Genomic DNA, 18,692 nt, shown 5'->3' with positions numbered 1-18,692 from the left:
GGAGAGGGGAATGGGAGGAGATGAGGGAGGGAGAGTGGGATTGAGAGGGGGCTCAGAAGGGGGCTACAGCAGGGACACAAAGTGAATAAACTGTAGTTAATATAAAAAATTAAAATTTAATTAAAAAAGAATTAAAAAAACTCAAGCTACAATTCATGCTAGAGAGGATGTGGAGAAAGGGAAACCCTCCTCCACTGCTTGTAGAATTAAACTTCTACTACCACTTTGGAAATTAATCTGGTGCTTTCTCAGAAACCTGGGAATAGCACTACCTCAAGATCCAGCTATACCAACTCCTGGGCATATACCCAAAAGATCCCCTACCATTCAATAAAAATATTTGCTCAACCATGTTCATAGCAGCTTTATTCATAATAGACAGAAGCTGTAAACAACCTAGACATCTTTCAACTGAAGAATGGATAAAGAAATTGAGGTATGTTTACACAATGGAATACTACTCAGTTATTAAAAAGAAATTATGAAATTTTCAGGCAAATGGATGGAACTAGAAAAGATCATCCAAGTAAGCTAACTCAGATCTAGAAATATACACATGTTGTATACTCACTTATAAGCAGTTATTAGCCATATAATGTAGGATAAGCATACTATAATCCACGGACCTAAAGAAGCTAAATAAAAAGGAAGACCCTAAGGAGCATGCTTAATTATAATTCAAAAGGGCAAATAGAATAGACACCAGAAGTGGTTGAAGAGAGGAATTCAGACTGGAGCCTACCATAGATGTCATCTGAAAGACTCCACCCAGTAGGGGATAGAAGCAGTTGTTGAGACTCATAGCCAAACTTTGGGTAGAGCGCCTGGAATCTTATGAAAGAGTAGGGGGAAAAGAAGGATCCAGAGGGGACAGGAGCTCTAAAAGGAGAGCAAAAAAATCAACAAAATTGGGCCCATGGGGTCCTGCAAAGACTGATGTACCAATCAAGGACCGTGCATGGAGAAGACATAGATCCCCTGCTCAGATGTAACCCATGGGCAGCTCCATCTCCATGTGGGTACCCTAGTAAGGCGATCATAGACTCTGTTACTGGCTATTTGATCACTTCCACCTGGTGGGTGTCCTTACCAGGCCACCGAGGAAGAGGATCCAGGCTAATGAGACTTGATAAGCTAGTGTCAGTTGGTAGAAGAGGAGGGATCCCCCTTTTGTGGTCTAGGGGAGGTAGATAGTGGGGAAAAGGGAGGGAGAGTGGGGCTTGGAGGAGATGAGAGAGCAGGCTGCAATTGGGATATAAAGTGAATAAATTAAAATATAAATAAAAAAAATACTGTTCTCTTCAGGGAAGCTTGTTTTTGGAGTGGGTAGTGGCTAGTATAGAGACTTATAATTGGTCAGAATTCTGAAACTAAGTAACCGCTGAGTTCTGAGCCCTAAATATGAGATCTGTATCACTCTCCCATTAAACATCAGGAAACATTGTGGAAGGAGAGGATGGAGAATCATAAGAGCTAGAAGATGGGGAGGAGTTCTATAAAATGTTTCTTGGACATGACAATATTCTTGTTCTCAGGAACTCATAACAGCTATGGTTACCTGCCCAAGAACTGCCCAAGATCAAGCCCATTAATATTTCCATGTAGAGGAGGAGGAGGAGTATGTAAGGTCTCACCCTTACTTAAGGAACTTTTGGTAGTTAATGACCACTGGGGGATGATTCAGAAGTATAAAGATGATTGTACTTTCTGGATGTTCTTGAAGACCTCAGTCATTTTATCCTGCCTTTTATGCTACTAAAAGCAGAAAAGTTTCCAAGAAGAGAAATTTCTGGAGAAAGACAAATATGTCACTCCACTCCTAGGGGGTTGACAAAATTGAGAGAGAGAAAGAGAGAGAGAGAGAGAGAGAGAGAGAGAGAGAGAGAGAGAGAGAGAGAGAGAGAGACTGAGTTCTGTAGTTGCCCCTTAAGGACTGCATGCACCAGGAGACAATAGTATCAACTATGCCAGAATCCTTGTTCCAGGCCAGACACACAAGAATGAGTTTGTTTTTATCCTCTTCCTCTTCCTCCTTCATCTTTTTTGTAGCTCTTGTCTGACAAATGCTTTCCCAAGGCTCTTGGTAATTTGATTTTGACTTTATCAATAGCAATAGATTATTAATATCATGTGGTCTTGACATGGAGACGAAGCTGCTCATGGGTTACATCTGAGCAAGGGATCTATGCCTCTCCTTTTGACATAGCATTTACACTTAAAATGACTATATGTATATGTTAGTTAGAAATCACATTCTGGAGTCCAAAAAGCTCAACTTTTAATCTTAACTCCACCATTCAAGTTATTTTTGTTTAAGACTTTATTCATTATTTACATGCATCTGTGTGTCTGTGAGTCTGCATATCTGTGAATACTAGAAGAGAATTTGGGATCCCCTGTAGCATAGGGAGCTGTGAGTCACCAGATGTACATTCTGGGAATCAAACTTTAGTTATCTGTAGGAGCAGCAAATGCTCTTAGCCTACAATCTACTTCTTTACATCCCCACCCCCGCCTGCCACTTATAAGTTTTTGATTTTGAAACAGCCTGAAAGTACTTGAAGTGAACACACAGTATTTGGATGTGGTGACCTTTCAATAAATGATGTCATTGTTTGTATAACATGTATTTGGGAACATATGATGTCACTTAGTCCTAGTAGTTGAATGAATAGTATGCTTAAATGAATAGTATGAAAATATCAAACATAGTTGAATGTGTACATATGCATGCATGTCTGTACTTAGATACGACTTAGGTTTATTATTTTTTAAAGACGTATTTTATTTTTATTTATGTGCCTGTGTCTCTGTGTGTGTCACCTTGTTTTTGGGTGCCTGCAGCGGCCAGTAGAGTATGTCAGAGCTCCTGGAGCTGCTGTTACAAGAAGTTGTGTACTACCCTAATGTTGGTGTTGGGAACAAAACTTGGGTCTTTTGTAAGAACATCAGTTTTAACAGGTGAACAATATTTCCAATTCCATTAATGAATTTTTCACAGATACTGGTATTTAGGATAGTAAATGCTATATTATAGGGCTCAGTTTAGTTCCAGGATGAAAGCAAGCCTGTGAGGAGTTAAAAGTGACTTAGTGATTTGTAATCTTAGTGACTTTACTTGGATTGTCATGTGGATTTCTCTAATCTTAGGTAATTAGCATCCTTAAATAACTTGTCAGAGACTCTTGTATTATATTGTCTTACTAATATGCTTCACTAAACCACAAGGTCACTTTTTCAACTATGTTAAGACCAGCTTTATCTGTAATAGCCAGAAACAAAATAGCCATTCACATAAAATAAAAATAAGTGAATCTTCAAAAATTGATTTAGCTTACAGTGCTGTTTCAAAAGATTGGTGAAACCACAAGGGAGAAGAGATAAGTTTGAGTAAGAAATGACAGTGGCCTCCATCTCAGTTAAATTTTCTATTGGTGAACTTGACAAACATGTAAGAGCACACAAATCATTGTTAAGGCTACTTCTGGGGCCTAGGAAGGAGCAGTGCAAATGTAGGGTAAGCTTATGTTTTTAAAGTAGTGCTGAGAGTACCTCCAACTTTTCCGGGCCTTTGGCAGAATTGTGGCTGATCACTAGTTAATCCAATGGTATAGTACTCTAGTGGCACAGAGTGGTAGAGGGGCAGGGTTCAGATGCTATTTCAAGGCATTAGGGGTGGGTTGTATTTGTCTTCTTAGCACTGAGTCCTCCACACCTTCAGAACGGGCAATTTTTTTTTCACAGAACTCAGTTAACAGGCACTGTGTGAGGGAGGGAAATGGACTCAGTATGTAGTGAGTTCAGTGGCTTATTCAGTGTGAAAGAAATGATCCTGAGGATGTGTGTAACCCTAATATTTACCAAGATGTTTTGTATATATAGGAAGTTAACAGATCACAGCTAATGGATAGGTAGCTCAAATCTGGCTTGCCACCTTATTTTATGCATTCAGGTTTATTAGAGTACAGCTATACTCATGGGTTAATAATTGATTAGACCTTTTTTTTTTGCTACAATAGCAAGGATGATAAGCTGTGGCAGATACTACAGAGTCTGCAAAAGCCTATGATGTTTACTATATTTTTTATAGACATTTTCATTAATTCCTTATTGTGGTTTGTATGTGAACTGTCCCACCCAGGCTTGTGTGTTTAAATGCTTGATCCTCATGTGGTAGTGACACATTTTGAAGGGTGTAGTACTTTGGGAACTGTGCTCCAATTAGCAGAAGTGGGCCGCCAGGGACAGGTGGCATCTGTAGCCTTGCAAGTGACATCTGCCTCTTGTCACAGCCTGAACTCTCTGCTTCTCTGTCAGTTCAGATGTCAACAAGCTGTGCCACATACTTACACCATCACAGCCCATCTTGGGTTTTCTATTGCTGTGAAGAGACACCATGACCACTGTAACTCTTGTAAAAGAAAACATTTAACTGGGGTTTGCTCATAGGTTCAGAGGTTTAGTTCATTATTGTCCTGTCAGGAAGATTGGTGGCATGCAGGCAGACATGGTGCTGGAGTAGGAGCTGAGAATTCTACATCTGTATCCACAGGCACCAGGAAGGGAGACAGTGACACTGAGCTTGGCTTGAGTTTTTGAAACCTCAAAGTCCTTTCCTGTGACACACTTTTTCCAACAAGGCCATACCTACTCCAACAAGGCCACACCTTCAATAATTCCACTCCATATGAGTTTATAGGGTCATTTTCATTCAAAGCACCACATGGCCCATGCCATATCCAGTCACTGTGCATTTACTACTACAATGGATGGCATCCTCTGAAACTAAGCCAGCACAAACTTCTCCCTTATGTTGCTTCTGTACGGTATTTTGTCACAGTGATGAGAACAGTAACCAATATACTACTGATGTATATTATTATATTTTCATGTTGAAGTTCCATTCATTCCTGTGAGGGGAGCCTGTCAGGTCTTATCTCCATTTGACAGGTGACAGAATGAAAAACAAAACAAAACAAAAAACAACAAAGAAGCTGAGAGTCAAGAGAAGTTCAATGTCTTTTTGGATGGCTGGTTAGTGGTGCATCAGATAAAATGTTGAAGTCAAGTTCAAGTTTTGGGATTCATTCAAGAACAGCTCAACAGGGGATGCTGAGCTATACTGAAAACATTAGAAATGAGAAACTTTGCCAGATGAACTCAGTAAATGAAGCAACCTCACCAGTTCTACTAAGGCCTTTGGGTAGTTGCTATAAGAGCCTCCCAGATTTCTCAGGCTTGTGCTGTTTATACCATTTCCCTGTGGGTCATTGCCCACAGCGGAAACTGGCTTGACAAATATTTCTTTATTGTCTACCTTCTCGCCCTTTTCATATCTCTCCACTCTCCTACCCATGTTATCAACACTTCCCAAATCAACTGTTTGCGTGCACAGTCTTCTTAAACGGAAGCACTCTTGGAGAAGAGTAAATATTTGGCCTCATGCTGATAGCTTACCACGTTTTTCCAAGGGAAGACTCGGTCATGAGGATGAGACTAATCTTTGTGGTTCATTCTATTAAACCTAACTTCTAGTTTGCAGATGAGGGCTCACTCTCTCTCCCCAGCTCCTCAGTCACTAGTTTCAAATAAACTCACCTGCTGTGCTGGCCAGGAGGGAAATGAGCATCAGCCAAGACTCCTCTGGCTGCTGCTCACTGCAGTGTCATCAATCAATGCCTTACACATGCTCTCAGCTGAAAGGCAATTAGTGCTACTCAGGATAAAAACTATTGTAAGACTGCGGATGGATGCATTATTGAAGAGACAATCAAATCTGCCTGGCTGGCAGAAGTGACCAGAGGTGGGTGGGAGTGCTCCCTATTGGTGCTCAGCAACAGGCAGGCCGAGGGTAGAGCAGTTTTCCAATTCCAGCTTAGAAGGATCATTCCAGTGATAGAAATATTAGTCATTAATGATAGGAACTTTACTACTTCCTCCCTTTTGGTCTCTCCCCTCAGCAGACTCAGCACTGCACTGAATCTACACATACGATTATGTCCTTTGTTTTCATTTTTAAAAGCAAGAAAATGGACTCATTTCAACACAGTGATAGTAATTTTTTGCAAGCTTTTCTCATTTATCAGTGCTTTTGATTGTCTTTTATGTGATTTTTTTCCTGTGGCCTTTCTTTCCCCATACCTGTCTCTCGCTGTCTTTCCCCACTCTTCCTATCTTTATTCCCTTGCCTATGAGCTTCCTTTCCCCATCCCTTTCTACTTGCTTTCTCCTCTCCTACCTCCCCTTCCTCCTTTACCCATCCCCAGCTCTAGTCCTTCTTTAAGTCCTTGCAATATTTTCTCATATTCTGACATTCCTAAAGATATATTCATTTACGGAATCTTTGATCTAGCCCCTTAACCAAAAAGGGAGTGGTCAGAAACAGTTAAAAATCTTCCTGTGTCATTTGTGTCCAAAAAGCATGACATAAAATCAGTTAGATTCATTTTCAAGCAAAGTTCCATTTTGGGCTTTAAAAGCCTGGTCCCTGTTGGGTAGCCTGTCTGCTTCACTGTCTTTATGGAAGCCTCACTGTGCCTGCTGAGCATTCCCAAGACAAAGTGGTACCACAAATTTCAGCCATTTTTGAAAAATAGGTGCCAAGTGTTCTCTCCTGCACTATTTGCTTGGAAAGGCAGGAGACAAAGTAGTAACGATGAAGGCAGCACCCGGGGCCTGTGCCTCCCAGCCTGTGATTCTTTGCTGGTCCTCTGAGGGCCTAAAGGACATAGCAGCTTTTGAATCCAGAATGGGTTCCAAGTGAACGCAGACTTAGTGACTAGGACTGCAAAATTTGAGATGGTCACAAGGCTGGACCTGGTTCTCTATCTGTACCTACTTAAAGTATTGAAAACCTATTGGTCAGAGGGCATGATGGTACACATCTGTAGTCCTAGTTGCTTGAGAGTCTGAGGCAAGAAAATTTATTGAGCTTAGGAGTTTGGGGCCAGCTTGGGCAACACAGGGAGACCCCAGCTCACAAAACAAAACAGCCACCTCAAAAACAAACAAACAAACAAACAAACAAACAAACAAGCTGGAAAAGTAGAAGCAGCAGCAGGAAAAAGAGTAAGAGAAAAAAAAAAACTCTTTTACAGATTCAAGATAAGGGGCTGAGGAGCTATCTCAGCTGGGAAGGAGCTTGCCATGGAAGAATAAGGACCAACCCAAGAACCCACACTACACAAACGCGGTGCACTTCCATGGGACAATTTGAACAGCTGCCCTTGCCTGTTTGGCAAGTTGTAGACCAGTGAGAGGCCCTATCCACAAACAAAATGAATGATATGCTTGAGGAACAATCCCAGAGGTTGACTTCTGGTCTCTGCGCGTGCGCGCACACACACACACACACACACACACACACACACACACACACACACAAAAACATGCACACAACCATTTCCAAAGAAGGTAGAGAAGCTATACACTAAGAAATGCAGCTGACAAACCACCAATTAGAGAATTCACTCAAGATGGACGTAAAACAGTTTGCTTAAAGCATACAAAGTTTGCATTATGAGCATAGCTGAGATAACAGACTGAAAAAAATAAATTTTCAAAAGAACAACACATTATGTAAGAATAAGGGTAAGTTGGATACTAAAACAAAAGAGAATGGAAATATATTTAGTGGAGGTACTCAGTAGATAGAGATGTGGGTTCTGGGAAACAAACATGGCTCCTCTGCAAGAGCTCTTAACCGTGAAGCCATCGCTCCAGCTCTAAGACTCAATTAGGTTAACTGAAAACTAAACATATTTGAATAGAGAATTTGTGACTTAGAAAGCACATTTGAAGAAATCATCCAGAATACAGCACAAAGAGAGTAATATCAAGTTACTGTCTAAAGTAACTAAAGTTACCATGGAGATAGGTTCAAAAACACACGGGTTTCTGGGTGAGGTGGTAAACTTCTGTATTTTGGAGGTTGAGGCAGAAAGGTTGGGAGTGGGAGCTCAGCCTTTGCTGCATAGCAAAACTTTCAAAAAATTTCAACAGTAACAATGCTTAGGTACAATAAGCATTCTAAAAGAGGAAAAAAGATGAAAAACCTAAACTGTGATATTTAAGGAAATAGTTATAAACTTTTCCCACAATTGATGGCAAGTGTGAATCTTCACAGCAAAGAACAGTTTAAGATTGAGCAGGATAAATCGAAGTATACCCATCATTTGACAATACTGTAGCACAAATGTGAAGAGCAGCAGGCATAGAGAGAAAATATTTACAGAGCTACCAAGTAGAAAAGACAGACATAAGAACCTAATAATGGAGAGAGTGGGCTTTTCAATAGCAGTGATTGCAAGGAGACAATGGAGGAATATATTCAAGCTAGAAATGTATGCACATGTAATTTTTCTTCAAGAGTGAAGTAAACTACGAATATTTTACAATTAATTGTTTTACAAAGGCTGAATGGTGCAACACATAGACCCCAGTTGAAAGAAATATTGAATTATGTATGCTTTCCAGAGGAGGAGTGAATATGAGGGAATGCTTTAAATGTGTGCTATAACAGTGAGCAAATAGACTAGGAAATATCAGTAGGTCAGTAAGTATGTTTAATTAATGACTGAAAAAAGTAACTACTTTATATAAGCAAGGGGATGCTAAATCTCTAAATGACCATAAAATGATGGAGCCTATTCGGTCCATGCTCAGAGCACATAAGGGGTTTGATTTCACAAAAATATGGAGATATCTTGTGATGAGTTTAGGAAGCATGAGGACTTTTCACAATTTTTTAAATAAATAAAGAGATTATGTCCAAGTATTTATAAAACTATTTTCCAGCTGACAAATTACTATTTGGTTATGTGAACACTAAAGACTTTCTTGAGAGAAAACATACTACAAATAAAATTAACCAAAGTGTTACTTAAAGAGAAGATTTTTTTGAGACAGTGTCTCTAGCCTAAGTAAACTTCAACCTTGTTAAATAGCTGAAGCAATCCTTGAATTTCTGAACTTCTGGCCTCCACCTTGTGAGTACAGGGAAAACTGGTGTGTGCTTCCATGAACAGTTTTCAAATATTTATTTATCTATTTTGTATGCATGATAGTGTTCCATGCTTGAATGCATGTGCATACCTGGTACCCACAGACATCAGAAAGTGTTGGAGGACCTGGAACTGGAGTTATAGGTGGCTGTGAGCCATCTTGTGGGTTCTGGAAACTGAACCTAGTAAAGCGACAAGTTCTCCTAACTACTGAGCCAGATTTCAGCCTTCTATGCACATTTTATGTGGTACTGGGAATGGAAGCTGGATCTTTGTGCATTCTAGGCAAGCACAGCAAGTGCTCTTAAATGTTGAACTCTTCTTTAAATTCTTTCAGTGATGTTTTGCAGTTTTCACTGTGTAAGTCTTATTTTTGCTTAATTCATTCCTAAATATTTTATCTTTTGGGGCTCTATTGTCCATGGGAGTGTCTTCTTCATTTTTCTTCTATATTGTCCACTACTAGCATATGGTAGTAGTAGAACAGCTAACTGATTTTTACGTAGTAACCTTGAATTATGAAACCTTACTGAATTCCCCTTTTGGCTTTAGTAGATGTCTTTGCAAATTTATTTGAATTCCTTTATACACAATCATGTCCCCTGCTAATAGATATAGTTCTTCACCTTTCTTTCTGTATGGATGCCTTATATTTCTTTTCCTCAATTAAATGATCTGTCCAGGACCTCCAACATAAGGCTGAATAGAAGTGACAAGAGTAGGCATTCTTATATTTGTTCTGAAGTAACAGAGAGCTGTCCAGTATTTCACCATTAAGTATGATTTAAGTTTTATGTAATTATATAAGTTTTATGTAATTATTACTTTATTATCTTGAGAGGGTTCTCTTTTGTTCCTATTTTTTTTAATTGTTTCTATTATAGGAATTGTTACAGTATTCTTTTGGCACCTATAAAAGTGATAATGTTGGGGTTTTGTTCTTTATTTGTTAATATTATATACTAAATTAATTTTAAGATGTGTGTTAGCCTTTGTGACCATGTGAAAATACCTGATAAAACAATCCAAATTTGTGATTTTGCCACCTAAAAGTGTTCCTACACATGAAATTTGGTTTGTAAATGGAGGTGCTGCTGGCATACAGTTGGGAGAGATCAAGAACACTGCCCAATATTCTGCAATGCACAAGAGAGCACCCCCACAACAATGAGTAACCTAATTAAAAAAAAACAGTGCCAAGATTAAGAAAAGTTGCTTGTAGATTAAAATCTAGTTCATCTTATCAAAATGGAAGAAACAGTTAAAGTTTTATTATCCTAAATTCTATGCATACATACATAAGTGCCATGATTTTGTTTTATGAAGGAAATAAACTCAGGGACACAAGATATAATATTTTAAAAACTTAACAGATGACAAATGTGAAATCTAGCATATATTTCCAAAATCAGCATGAAAGATTACAAAAGGAAAAACTAGCAGAAACAGGCCTCTGATGGAGAATAATTGTTTTATGCAGAGATTAATCATGTAGAAGTGATGTTGCCTTAAGGACTGATAATAATAAAAAAAGCTAATCACATGCTTTTTCTCTGTAAAGTAGTACTTAGAATCCTGTTATTACACAGTTTTATTTTAGGTTTCCCAAGGTATTTAGGTTTTTATTTTATTTGTCTTACATCCTGACTGCAGTTTCTCCCTCTCCTTTTCTCTCAGTCTCTCCCTCTCCCCTTCATTGTCCTCATCAACTCATTTTCTTTTTCCCTCCAGAAAAGAACCAGCCTCAGCCTTGATGCATATCAACCAACCCCGGCATATCAAGTTGCAGTAGGACTAGGTGCATACTCTTCTATTGAGGTTAGATGAGGCAGCCCAGTAGGGGGAAAGGGATCCAAAGACAGGCTGTGTGGCTGTGTGTTGTCTGGTAGGACATTCTTCTGGGATGTGGTTACTAGAGGGTTTTAAGTAAAATATGTTTGTAAGTATTGGGAGCTGACACTTAGAAATAGGAATGGGTTAAGGGGATATGGAAGATTTCACAGGAGGAAAGAAATAAGGATGTTCCTCTAGGATCTTCCTTGTAACCTGGGAATATGGACAGAGAATGAGGGGAAGCCAAAACACATAGTCTATTACAGAGCTGGGATGAGACTGGGGAGTTGGATTAGGAGGAGAGGAGGGAGAGTGAAGATCTGAACTTTGCCTACTTGCTTTGCTGCCTACTTGCTGCTCTGGCAGGCCTGAGTGGTGGGTTCCCAGGCGATGTCTTCTGGAGCTAGCAGCTGGGACAATGTGATAAGTGGGGAGGAAAGTTAGAGGAAAAGATCTGCGTGGTCCAATGGAGATAGGGGCAGAGAGCAAGGCTTAACAGGTATTCTGCTATAGAGCTGGGTTCAGACTGGGAAACTGAGTCTGAAGAGGAGGGAAAGGTGACAAGCTGCAGTTAGCCCACCAACTTCCTTGGCTGGTATAGCCTGAAAGTAATAGTTTCAATTGTTCACATTGAGTTTTAAAATACATTTGATAGCTGTATCTATAATAAAACATCTTTTTTTCAATTTTTTTTTCTTCCAGACAAAATGTAAAATGAACCAAGCGCTATCATGTGCATGTTTGCAAACGTATGGTGTTTTCTTTGATCAAGTTAATAGGCTTAACTCGTTCACTTCATGAAAACTAGCAACATGATAGCAGACATATTGAAAAAAGGTATAATTTCATAAAATGTTTATGAAATAGTTGATGCCTAAGTAGTCAATTTACTTATTTTCGCCATGCTTCCTACATGTGAAAGTAAACATAGACAATCATATCATAAACTGCTAGCTACCTACCCATTATAAGAAACGTATTAATTTTTTTATTATTAATTACACTTTATTCATTTTGTATCTCCCCATAAGCCCCTCCCTCCTCCCCTCCCGATCCCACCCTTCCTCTCCTTTCTGCATGCATGCCCCTCCCCCAGTCCACTGATAGGGGAGGTCTTCCTCTCCTTCTTTCTGATCTTAGAAAATCAGTTCTCATCAGAAGTGGCTGCATTGTCATCTTCTGTGGCCTGGTAAGGCTGCTCTCCCCTCAGGGAGAGGTTATCAAAGAGCAGGCCAATCAGATTATGTCAGAGGCAGTCCCTGTTCCCATTACTATGTAACCCACTTGGACACTGAACTGTCATGGGCTACATCTGTGCAGGGGTTCTAGGTTATCTCCATGAATAGTCCTTGGTTGGAGTATGAACGTATTAATTTTTAATGTAGTTTTAAACATTCAAATGCATATTGGTTTTTTACACAGACATTATTTATGTTTTACAATTGTCATGAAATTTTAATTCCACAAGATATAAGTTAATTATTAATATATCTGTTATAAATGATTTGCCTCCATTTATTATCCCACAATCATGTATATACACTTTATCATTGTTTCACAGCATTCCTTATAGCTAACAACTAATTTTATGTAACAAAACTAATTTTCTAATCTCTTTTTTTATATACACATACATAATTTACAAATGAAGCTTTTAGAAAAGCTTTCATTCATACATATGGGTAACATTACATAGACCGAGCAGGGTATATATTTAGTAATGTATAGGTAGATACACATACATCTATGCCCGTAACAGCATTTCATGAAAGCAGAGGCCACGCATTTTAAAAAGAGAAAGAAAGAGTATATTACATTATATTATAATCACAGCATGAAAATAATAAACTACAATTATATTTTGAAGGTTTCAATTTTAGTATCTATTTTCCCTGAACCCTTATTTACTTTAAGCTACTACTTGAAAAATTATTGCTGCTGAGTACATCTAATATTATGTTGATCGCTTTTTTTTTTTGATAAGTCCCTTTTCTTTGGTGACTAAGTAACACGCGCATAAAAATGCAGAAGATTAGAGATGAGATTGTAGGGAGTGAGGCTCCCTCTGACCCAGGCCTTTTAAACATAATCTTCTTAGAGACAATCGTCACCACCTGGTATGTTCTGCAGTCCCCTTCATGTTAGATTTTTAAACATGCCTAACAGAGCTTACTTTTTTCCTAAAGACTGATAAAGGCAGCAGGCCCCTGGAGTTGTACATCAATCCTAGGTGAAATGCACAGAAAAAAAAAAAAGTGAATAAATGCCAACAGTATGGAGGCTTTTATTTTACTTTTCCTGGTGATGAGGATCCAGGGATTCACATAGAGGTTAAAGCTGAGTTAGTCCTCAGCTTCTATCTTTAGTAGATTCTAAGAATTAAGCTCAGGCCATCATGATTGCATCATCTGGTAGCAATGCCTTGAGTTATCTCCATGCAACCATATAGAGGTTCCTTAAAGAGAAAAAAAAACTAAAAGTAGAACTACCATTTGATCCAGCTCTACCATTCCTGGGCAGATAACCAAAGGTTCCCTAAGTCCTTCCACATAAAAAAACAAAAAAACAAAAAAACAAACAAAACCAAAACTTCATGTTTATTGCTGAAATATTCACAATAACAAAGAAGTAGAACCAACCTAGGTGTCCATCAACAGGTGAATCGATAGGGGAAATCTACTAAAGGAGTCCAATAAAATAATTTTCAGGAGTAAAGAAAACTGAAATCCCCATCCCAACCCAGTAACAGGTAAAGAGACATCTTGTTGGCACTGCTTTGTTCATCCTAGCCTGATGCCTGGATTGGTGGCCAAAGCTGTTTTGTACCTAAGACTCATAAAAATCAAATCAAATCAATCCAGACAGCACAGCCTAGGTGGAGGAAGACATACAGACCTGTGAGATGCCATGCAAACCACAGATCTGCATTCCAGTCATGCCACAGGCTGGCCATAGGCACCTGCTTACTTCCACAACCATGCAGCAGGGGTGGAGACTGCCTGTCTCAGGGCCCCTTTCCCATTGTGTCTCAGGGTACATGAGGTCAGCCTGATAATGAAGAACCTGGAGAAAGCCAACCGGGTGAGCAGTGAGCAGAAGCCTCCTGTGGGTTGGGTTAGGAGGAAGGGCTGAGGGGGAGGTGGGGCACCTAGCCCAGGGCTGTGTGTGTGTGTGTGTGTGTGTGTGTGTGTGTGTGTGTGTGTGTGTATTATTTGTGCCAAAGCTCTCTGGCTTTGCCAAGCTCCTTACAATGCTACAGCTGAAGAATAGCCCACCAGAAAGGGCCTACAACCTCTTATTCAGAGTATCTTGCTGTCTGCATGTGGGTATAAACAACCCCATGATCAGCAAGCTAGTCTTGAGGCAGAGCACATGGTCATTTTCCTAGGGTCACTACTGGAGACCCTGTGGCAGAGTCACTCAGGACAAAGGGTACTGAGGCCAGTCTCTGTGGGCACAGTGTAGGCTGTTGACCCCTCCACAGTCTGAGGATGTCGCCCAGCTCTGTGGCCAGCCTCCAGAGAGAGCCAACACAATGTGTGAGTAGCTGGTGATCAGATGGGAGAGAAGGAGAAATGGGGCAGCCTGAGCATTCTGAAGAGAGATGGAACTGGAGACTTGAGGGTAGAGAGAAGTAGTTGGTTGTGAGTAGCCCTGCCACCTAGGGTCATGGTGAAGTTCCAGCCCAAGCTGCTTGACTACACAGTGGCAGGGGTTGGTGTTGATGTCAGTAGCTCATATTACCACTAGAAAACAAGGGTGTGCGTGTATGGTTGGGGCAGCCGCAGGGGATCACAGGGATGTACAGGGGCCGTGCAAAACTGGCACCACCCCTCACTGGATGTGCTCTGGGAAGCTGGTGCCATCTGTCACCAGCAGCAACACTCTTAAGAGCAGGCTCTGTCCCTAGGCCAGGCAGCACAGTGGAGCTGGCCCTCATGGCAGAGGTGCTGAAGAGTTCTTGTTGGTGGTACAGAAAAGAAAGAGCTGGTGTGCAGACCAGCTCAGCTACCACCCAGGCCCAAATCCAGGGCTCTGAGCTAGCCCACCTCAAAAACTGTATCATGTGCTAATGGTTGGGTCACGTGATAGGGCCAGACCTGTTGATCAAAAGCTGCAGGATGTCCATGAAACAGGGCAACAAGAAGATAACTAGAAGGAATCTGATGAGGATCAAATATTGATGCTGACACAGAAGCCAGAGAAGAGGATGGGCACCAGAAGAAGAAGAAAACAGGAAACAAGTTAGGAGCCTCCCACAGAGGGCCTCTGAAAGGCTCTGCCCTGCACACTATCAAAGCACATGTTGAGACTTATGGCCAAACTTTGGGCAGACTGCAGGGAATCTTATGAAAGAAGTGGAAAATAATAGTAAGAGCTGGAGAGGACAGGAAATCCACAAGGAGAGCAACAGAACCAAAAAAACTTGAGCACAAGGGTCTTTCCTGAGACTCATACTCCAACCAAGTACCATGCATGGAGATGACCTAGAACCCCTGCACAGATGTAGCCCATGGCAGCTCAGTGTATGAGTGGGTTCCATAGTAATGGGAACAAGGACTGTCTCTGATATGAACTGATTAACCTGCTCTTTTTGATCACCTCCCCCTGAGGAGGGAGCAGCCTTAACAGGCCACAGAGGAAGACAACGAAGCCACTCCTGATGAGATCTCATTGACTAGGATCAGAAGGAAGGAGAGGAAGACCTCCCCTGTCAGTGGACTTGGGGAGGGGCATGCGTGAAGAAGGGGGAGGGAAGGTGGGATTGGGAGGGGAGGAGGGTGGGAGCTACAGAGGAATACAAAGTGATTAAAATGTAATTAATAAAAAATTAAAAAAAGAAAATGCTCACACTATTTAAGTGTCATGCTGCTGATTTGTAATCGTTCATTGATAAATATCTGGTGCATAAAAAAAAAGAAAAATGAAATCATGGAATCAACACAAAAATAAATGGAACTGGAGATTACACACACATGATTAAATGTAAAAAATTAAAATGATAGTCTTCAGTAAGTCTAAGACCTTTTCTGTTTTGTATGTTCTGTTAAAATGCTGTGATAGCCTAAACACTCATGTGCACTTAGATATACTTCTGAAATTTTTCATGTGGGCAATTGATCACTCATGCTCTTAGATATACTTCTGAAAACTTTCATGTGGTCAGTTGATCTTTATATTCATGCACTACTTTTAAACCCATAGTTTCAAAATATTGTAATATTTAATAAGGCTACAACCCTGTTTATAACTCACATATTAGATTTACTAGATTGCCTTGGGAAATTTGTATGTATGTGAACTTTAGGTTCAGCTCATATATTTCCCCCTAAATTACATGGAATTTTATTGAAACTATAATAATTTAACTGAGAAAAATAATATTTTATTATATTGAGCTGTTATACCCAAAGATAATATATGTATATAATATATATAATACATATAATACATATATATAATATATTATAATATATATATATATATATATATTAGGCCCATCAAGACAAACTTTTTAATGTAAAATTTCAGGGCTGGAGTAATGGCTCAGTGGTTAAGAGTGGTTGCTGCTCTTTCAGAAGGCTGGGGTTTAGTATCCAGCACCCACATCAGACAGCTTACAACCACCCATGATTTCAACTCCAAGAGAGCTAATGTCTTTTTCTGGTTTCAGAGGTCACCTGAATACATGTAACATGCACACACACATACACACACACACACACACACACACACACGTGCGCGCACACACACACTAAATAATAAATTAATAAAATAAGAATAAGTCTAAGAAAATTTTCGTATTTCTTATTTTGTTTTCAGTAGTTGTGTATATTGTAGGTAACATCCATGTTGATAGAAAAATTGAATTATATGCTTTAGCATTGCTGTGATAAAACACTGGTCAGAAATACAAAAAAAATATTCTGGCTCATGTTTTCAGAAGGCTCAGTCAACGATTACTTAGTACCATGTGCTGAGCAGAGTATTATGATACTGGGGGTCCATGGCAAAAGGACAATGTTCAGGAGGCAGAGGGCAAAACAGGAAGTGGTCAGAAATAACACATTCCATGGATTTTTCTTTAGTAGTGTCTTTCTCCAACTAGGTCCCTTTTTTATAAAGGTCCCACAACCTCTTAAAAAAAGGAAACAACCCAGATGTCCCTCAGTTGAGGCATGGATACAGAAATTGTGGTACTTTTACACAATGGAATACTACTGAGCAGTTAAAAACAAGGAAATCATGAAATTTGCAGGCAAATGGTGGGATCTAGAAAACATCATCCTGAGTGAGGTATCCCAGAAGCGGAAAGACACACATGGTATATACTCACTTATAAGTGGGTACTAGACCTATCAGACAGGATAAGCATGCTAAAATCTGTACACCTAAAGAAGATAAACAAGAAAGAGGACCCGGGTAAGATGATCAATCCTCACTTAGAAAGACAAATGGGATGGACATTGGAAATAGGAGAAAACAAGAAACAGGACAGGAGCCTACCACAGAGGGCCTCTGAAAGACACTACCTAACAGTGTATCAAAGCAGATACTAAGACTGATAACCAAACCTTCTGCAGAGTGCAGGGAATCATATGAAAGAAGGGGGAGTTAGTATGACCTGGAGAGGATAGGAGCTCCACAAGGACCAAATATATCTGGGCACAGGGGTCTTATATGAGAGTGTTTCTCCAACCAAGGACCATGTATGGATATAATCTAGAACCCCTGCTCGGATATAGCCCATGGTAGCTCAGTATCCAAGTGGGTACCCTAGTAAGGGGAACAGGGACTATTTATGACATGAACTTAATGGCTGGCTCTTTGACCTCTTCTCCCCCTCCCCCCCAGGGAGGAGCAGCCTTGCTAGGCCACAGAAGAGGACATTGCAACCAGCTCTGAAGATACCTGATAAGCTAGGGTCAGATGGAAGGGGAGGAGGACCTCCCCTATTAGTGGTCTCAGAAAGGGTCAGGGAGGAGATGAAAGAGGGAGGGTGTGAGGGAGGGGGCTATGGCTGGGATACAAAGTAAATAACCTGTGATTAATACAAAAAAATAAAAATAAAATAAAATAAAGGATGACTAGCTAGGGAACATGTATTCAAAACCAGAGCGACTTAGGCATATTTTATATTTAACACACAACAATACATATTATTTTCTTTATATTGATATTAAGTATAGAAATGTACTTAGTATATCTATTATTTTTATGGCAGTATTTGAAGTTTTCTAAACTAAATATTATGTTGGATTTTCTTCTAAAAAGTCATTTTATCTACAAGTAATGGTAACTTGACCTTCCCAATTTTTAAACCTTTTGACTTACTTCTCAAATTGCATTGGCTCAAAAATGTTATATAAAAATAATAATATTTAAAAATATATATAGTAAGAAAATATATATAGACTATATTAATATATATAGTAAGAAAAACTTCTTGTCTAATTTTAATGTTTTTACCACGTTATAGTGATGATTTGTTTGTTGTTATATTTTAGTATAAGGAAGTAAAATGATTGATTTTCATTTTATTAACAATTCACTTTATTATTTTTTGAAACAAGGCTTTGTTAAATAGCCCTAGTTGGCTTGGGATTTGGTATATGTCCCAGGCTAGTTTTCAACTGGCAGCAATCTTTGAATCTCAGTATCTTAAGTGATGAGGCATGTACTACTACCACAAGCTAATAGTTCACTTAAATCATGAATAGATGTTGATGTAAGGCAATGCTTGGGCATATGGTTCTTACAGATTGTAGCAGGTCCCCTTTTTAGTTTTCTCTGGGACAAACATGTGACTGCCATGGCAATACTAACTTTTCCTCATGTTGGAGGTGTTAAGAGATG

This window comes from Meriones unguiculatus, chromosome X (genome assembly GCF_030254825.1).
Source record: "Meriones unguiculatus strain TT.TT164.6M chromosome X, Bangor_MerUng_6.1, whole genome shotgun sequence".
Classification (NCBI taxonomy): Eukaryota; Metazoa; Chordata; class Mammalia; order Rodentia; family Muridae; genus Meriones; species Meriones unguiculatus.
This window is presented reverse-complemented; position numbering follows the sequence as displayed.